Consider the following 7,347-nt stretch of genomic DNA (forward strand, 5'->3'; position numbering starts at 1 on the left):
TCTATCTGTAACTAGATCAAAGAAATGATCAACCTCTCTGAAATCAAGGAGGACAATCCTTAGGTCATCATCAGGTTCATACTTCAAATCATAAGATCATAAACTGAGATCTAGTAGGGACATCTAGTCAAATTCCTTCACATGTAAAGCCTTTTCAACTTAGTGTCCATCTGCTAAACCTTAAATTCTTTTGAGAAAATTTTGAAGATTCTATTCCACAAACACAGAAACAGAATTTTTTAATCTATTTAATTTTAAAAAACACATTTTATTGATTCTTTGCCCATGTTCTTTAGGGCATAGACTAATTTTTTAAACACCTTTATCTATTCCCACACAGCACAGTGCTTATCCCATAGTGGTTAATAAATTTTCAATTAGTTGATTGGGCTTATGCTAATTAATAAGCATTTATTAAATTCCTACCATGTGCTGGGCACATGCCTAAGGGCAAGAAGCTTATATTCTTTAAGGGGACAACATGTATATCTGTAAGTATAGATAAATATATAGTTAGTTTTTTGGGAGGGAAGCACAAGCTACTGGAGGAATCAAAGACTTTAATGCATGTGGCATTTGAGCTGAGCTTTGAAGAAAACTAGGCATCTCAGTGGCACAATGGAGCACTGGGCTTAGAATCAGGAAGGGATGTTTTTTTATGAGTTCAAATCTGACCTCACACAATTACTAGCTGCATAACCCTGGGCAAGTCATTTAATTCTGTTTGCCTTGGTTTCTCATCCATAAAATAAGCTGGAGAAGGAAATAGTAAATTCCAGTATCTTTGCCAAGAGAACTCCAAATCAGGTCACGAAGAGTTGGACAGGACTAAATAATAACAACATTGAAAGAAACTAGGGATTTTAAGAGGCAGTACTCTTCATGCATGAAGAATGGTCACATGTAAATATCCTCTGCTACCTAGGGACTTGAATCTTCTCTTATTTTAAAAAATTCAAAACCTAACAAACCAATCACACCAGCCAAATGAGTCTAATCTGGCTGTATGGCATAATAGAAAGAGTACTGGATTTGCACTCTAGTACATACTGTGTGACTTTGAACAAGTTACTTCATATCTATAAAAAGAGATTAGACATAACGACCTCTAAACTCCCTTCTAGCTCTAAATATTGGCTACTACGAATTAACAATGTAATCATGTCTGACAATATATTCGATATGTTCAACATTCTGACCCCATAGTCCTCTGACACTCTTCCAGAGGGAGGGAGACAACCTTCATTTTCAGTTTCCTGAGACCATGGAGGGATACTCCAGCATTTGGCTTCCATTTAGTGCTCTTTTCATTTACATCATTAGTTACTCTGGATATTCTTCTTCCGGTTCAGCTATCTTCACTCTGAATCATCCATATGAAACTTCTCATGTTTCTCTCATTCCTCATAATTGTCATTCCTTTGTGGTTGTTCAGTCATTTGTCAGTTGTATCCAACTCCTTGTGGTCCCTTACCACATTTCTTACCATGTAGTAAGGCCATACTATTTCCTAGGGAGGAAAAGCAGTGATGCATCAGGAGCTGGAGCAACCAACTCCTCTTGAGGTCAATAATCATAACATGACCTGGAGCAGAGAATAGAAAACAGACACCTTAACTAAGTGAATCCACAACGTTCCCAGAAATGGAGTTCAACAGCAATGGAGCATCTTCAGGATAAGACAGAGGATAAACTGATGGTCTTTGAGTAAGGAAGACTGTGTTCAGATCTCACCTCTGACACTAGCTTTGTGACCATAAGAAACTCACCTTTCCAAACCTAGAGATGAGTTCCCTCACTTGTAAAAAGAGACAGAGACAGAGACAGAGTCAGAGAGAGAGACAGAGACAGAGACAGAGACAGAGACAGAGACAGAGACAGAGACAGAGACAGGGACAGAGACAAAGACAGACCACTTACCACCTCAAAATGGTGACTGAACTTGCTGCCCAATCAATTCAGGGTATTATCATCTATTCTATAGTTATGTTAGATTCAAGTCAGAAAAGGATTAAGATTAATTGGAACACTTTTTGTTTACTTCTCAGGAGGATGAAACAGTAAAGGAGACAATACAGCAGATCATGTTATGAAATTAATGCCTGTAATTTATAGGAGGATTTGAGGAAAACATTGGTTCAGTAACATGAACTCTTTTTCCTGTTACTTAGGATCATAGGATCATAGATTTGGAGCTGAAAGTGACATTGGAGGCCATCAAGTTCCATCTCTCTATTTTACAAATGAGGAAACTGAGACACAGAGCAGTTAAGTGGTTTGCCTAGAATCACACAGCCAGAAAGCGTCTGAGGCAGGATTTTAACCCAAGTCTTCTTGGATCCAATGCCCTTTCCATTCTACCATGCTCTCTTGAAATAGTCTCTCAACAAAGAATGGAACTTTTCTTTGAAACATGTGCATGGTCAGTTGTACATTATTTGCCATAAAGGAGGGAAGTTATAGCATGAATAAGCCAACACTTCAATAGGTAGATAATCTTATCATAGATATGGGTGCTTACTGAACTTACATGGATCACAAGACTTCCAAGCTTTATGAATTGGTCTAACCATGCTAGAAGCACTGAATTAATACTTGTTGACTACACTTATAGCTTCCCAAATGGCCTTCTTTCCCCCTCCTATTTAGTTCTGTGTCTATTTTGGACAATCCAGAAATCATTTGCACTTGGCTTTGGAATGAACTTTCAGTTAATGATTTCAAGTGGGCTTCTGTAGAGTCTGTCTGTCTTATTATGACACTGGAGGAAATCTTTAAATCGCAAAGGCTATGCTATTTAAGTTTAAACTCAAATAATAGGGTCTCTTCTACAGAAAATTTTTGAGTATGATCCTGACAATATATGGAGTTTGTCCTCTGAGGACCAATCTAGCTAAATAAAGATCCATTACTAACAGATTATTCGTTGGACAATGAAACTTTTAGCCAAAACAACTCATGAAACAAAGAAAAATAAAAATGACCGTCCATCATTTGTCAATGATGATGGCAGAGGGAGAGAGAAGGAAGCCAAGGGTACTAAGAATGACACACCAGTTATATACCTTTTGTAAACAAGAATTTATGTGGTCTCTAAATATGAGATCTTTGCCAATTTGCATAGGAAAATGGGTGAATCTGATGCTCTGTGAATTCATTACATTGAAAACATTCATGCCAAAATTATTTGAGAAAAACTAGAATACTGCCCATATTCCTCTCTGACTCATTGTCTCCCTCTCCTTGCTAAAGATAAATAACATTAACTCTCAGACTATGTCTTTTCTCTTTTTGAACTCTCTATCTGAAGAGGTAGGGAATATTTACCTAAAAGTCCTTTTCTGACAATTGGGGTTGGGCAGGTAGTAGTGTCATACTTAGTTAAAAATTCCCTTTGAAATGTGGCCCACTATGGATGTCCATCAGGTGGAGAATGGCTGAATAAGTAATAGTATATGTATGTTATGAAATATTATTGTTCTGTAAGAAACAATCATCAAGATGCTTTCAGAAGGGCCTGGAGAGACTTACATGAACTGATGCTAAGTGAAGTGAGTAGAACCAAGAGAACATTGTACACAGCAACAAGAAGATTATGTCATGATCAATTCTGATGGATGTGACTCTTTTCAACAATGAGATGATTCAGGCCATTTCTTGTCATGAAGAGAACCATCTGCACCCAGAGAGAGGACTGTGGGGACTGAGTGTGGATCACAACATAGCATTTTCACTCTTTTTGTTGTTGTTTGCTTGCACTTTGTTTTCTTTCTCATTTTTTTTTCCTTTTTGATCTGATTTTTCTTGTGCAACATGATAATTGTGGAAATATGTATAGAAGAATTACACAAGTTTAACATATATCGTATTACTTGCCTCTAGGGGAGAGGGGAAAGGAAAGGGAGGGGAAAAAATTTGGAACACAAGGTTTTGCAAGAGTGAATGTTGAAAATTGTCTGCGCAGATGTTTTGAAAATAAAAAGCTCTAATTAAAAAAAGTATGAAAAAAAAAATGACCCACAATAGAGATTAATTGGGAAAGAAATATAAGTTTGTTGAGATTGAAATCAAATTACTGTTGCTAAACTATTTATTTTTGCATTAAGGTAGTTGCTATGTGAGTAGAAAGAAGAGAATGTTATGGAAATATGTATATAGAGTATATAAAATAGAGATACAAATAAACATTTTCTAACCCCTACATTCAGTTATGTAACCCCATACAGAGTCAAATCCCACAGTTTAAGAAGCTTTTCTCTAGAATTAGGGAGTTATTAAATGCTTTTGATCAGGGGAATAACATAGGAAACACATTGACAGCTATGTAAAGGATGAACTGGACAGAAGATACTGGGGTGAGAAACACTTCTTAAATTGAAGTGATAACAGTATGAGTGAAGAGGAGTGACAAAAGATATATTATGAATGTAGAATTGACAGAACTTGCAAATGATTGGATGTAAGTGGGATAGGGGAAAGAAAGGGAAGAGTGAACAAATCCCGAGTTTGGGTGAAAGGGAGCACGGGTGTGTGAGCCGCAGAGAAATTGGAAGGAGAGATAGTTTTTTGTTAAATTTGAAGGACAAACAGACCCATAGGTGAAGCTATCTCTCAGATATCTGAAGTGAGAACTCGGGTAAGAAGTAGAGAATCATCTTATAGAAGGAACAAGTGAAGGCATTAGATTGAATGAGATTGTGAAGGGAGAATTCAGAGAAAGAAAGCACAAGAAGATATTTAACCATCTTATGGAAGGAAGGAAGGAAGGAAGGAAGGAAGGAAGGAAGGAAGGAAGGAAGGAAGGAAGGAAGGAAGGAAGGAAGGAAGGAAGGAAGGAAGGAAGGAAGGAAGGAAGGAAGGAAGGAAGGAAGGAAGGAAGGAAGGAAGGAAGGAAGGAAGGAAGGAAGGAAGGAAGGAAGGAAGGAAGGAAGGAAGGAAGGAAGGAAGGAAGGAAGGAAGGAAGGAAGGAAGGAAGGAAGGAAGGAAGGAAGGAAGGAAGGAAGGAAGGAAGGAAGGAAGGAAGGAAGGAAGAGAAGCATAAAGAGAGAGAGAAGGAAGAAAAGGAGGAAGGAGGGAAAGAAGTAAACCAGCATTCTCTGACAACGAGCCTCTCCAGGTGCTCTTTGAACGACAGAGGGACGCCTGCCTGGTGAGGAGCTCTGCTGCTCTTACACACATAACGGCGGCAGGGCAGAGTGGATTATGAGTGAAGGAGATCCTCTTTCCGCTCTCCTTTTACAAAAGAGAAATGTGAGACTCGAGAGGTTAAGCATGTGAGCTCGAGTTTTCCTGACTGGAGATCAGCTCTGAGACGACTGCACCGCGCTGATAGACTATTGGAGTTAAATCTAGATCTGGATCCACCTTTTGGTTCTAGACATTTTGTGGCCATCCCCCATGCCTAGAAAGCTGTTATTTCTCTACCCTGGCCGCTCGCCTACTTCTCTTCCTGGTCACTTGATACAAGAAACTTTCAAGTCTTCTTAATTCTAGTGACAGTTTATCGTAAATTTATTTTGCATGTATTTGCATGTATTTAGCATCTCCCGTTAGATTGTAAGGTCCTTGAGGGCAGAAATTGTCTTTTGCCTCTTTTTGTGTCTCCTGGCACACAGTAGGCGCTTAACATTTGATTGATTGAAATCCTGCCACTGACGCTACTTGTGTGCCCAATGCAAGTATTCCTCCCCGATCCTGCATTTAACCAGCTGCAAAGTTGGGGTGACAGTAACCGTTACCTAACAGTTACTATCTAACAACCTTTCAAGGTTGGTAGGACTTTCAAAGGGACTATGAAATACGTAATGCCCTTTGCGATAATTCAGCACAAACATTAAAAATGCTATAATAAAGCGAGCAATTGGGACTTCCGGCCAAGATGGCGGCGTGGAGGCAGACAGCTGCTTGAGCTCCTCGTTTTCTCTCAGAACTTACTTCATGACAAGCCTCTGACTTAATGCTTGACCCAGAAAGAAATCCACAAATTATCACCAAGAGAAGACATCCTTGAAAGTCGCCAGAAAAGGTCTGTGTTTGTTCGGGGGAGGGTCAATCAGACTGGGCGCAGACTGAGGGCAGACAGCCAGAGCAAGACAGGCAGCTCACACAGCTCAGACCGGAGGGGGAGGGGTGTGATCTCTGTCGTTTCTGTGAAAGGGCTTTTGCCCCAGTGTGGATGCTCCGTCTTGGCAGCAAGCCAGGAGCCGTGGAGAGGGTGTAAACACCGGAGGTGAAGATTAAAACCCCAGAAAGCCAGCATCTCTCAGAGCCCGGCCACCCCCAACCCCCACCTGGACTGACTCGGTGCGTTCTCGGAGCCTCAGAGCGCAGACTCAGTACAGTCATTGCTGTTCTGTTAGTGGCTCTCTGCTGCCCTACCCCCAGTCTGTAGAGGAAGCCCATTAATACCATCCAGCCCCATCCCCCGCAAAACAGACCAATTGTTTCTCTTGTCAGTTTGTTTTCTTTGATTCCTACTCTGACAAAATGAATAAAAAATTCAAAAGGGCTCTAACCATTGACAGCTTCTGTGTGGAGAGGGAGCAGACTTCAAATGCTGAAGAGACTAGGAACAGAATGTCCCCAGATGTATCCCCTGGGAGGGATATAAGCTGCTCCTCAATACAAAAGAACCTCATAGAGGAAATCAAAAAGGCTCTCACAAGAGAGCTGGAAGAGAAATGGGAAAAGGAAAGGGAAGCTTGGCAAGAGAGCCTGGAGAAGTCATCCCATGCATTCAAAGACAGAATGGATAAAGAAATCAAATCATTGAGAAACAAGATTAGTGAGCTGGAAAAGGTAAACAACTCCAAGGAAAACAGGATTAGAGAGCTGGAAAAAGAAATCAGCTCTCTAAAAAATACAATGGAAAAAAATTCCATAGAAGATAAAAACTCAATTGGACAATTACAAAGAGATATAAAAAAAGTGAGTGAAGAAAATACATCATTGAAAATTAGACTGGAACAAGTAGAAATGAATGACTCAAGGAGAAACCAAGAGGGAGTCAAGCAAAACCAGAGAAATGAGACAATTGAAAAGACTGTCAAGTACCTTACCAGAAAGACAACAGACCTGGAAAACAGATCCAGGAGAGACAATTTGAGAATAATCGGACTCCCTGAAAAATGGGAGGAAAAAAAGAGCTTGGACACCATTTTCGAGGAAATTATCAAAGAGAACTGCCCAGACGTTTTGGAAACAGAGGGTAAAATAGACATTGAGAAAATTCATCGATCACCTACTGAAAGGGACCCTAAAATCAAAACGCCAAGAAATATAGTGGCCAAGTTCAAGAACCATCAGACAAAGGAAAAGATATTGGAAGCTGCTAGAAAAAAACAATTC

This window comes from Sminthopsis crassicaudata, chromosome 2 (assembly GCF_048593235.1).
Source record: "Sminthopsis crassicaudata isolate SCR6 chromosome 2, ASM4859323v1, whole genome shotgun sequence".
Lineage (NCBI taxonomy): Eukaryota > Metazoa > Chordata > Mammalia > Dasyuromorphia > Dasyuridae > Sminthopsis > Sminthopsis crassicaudata.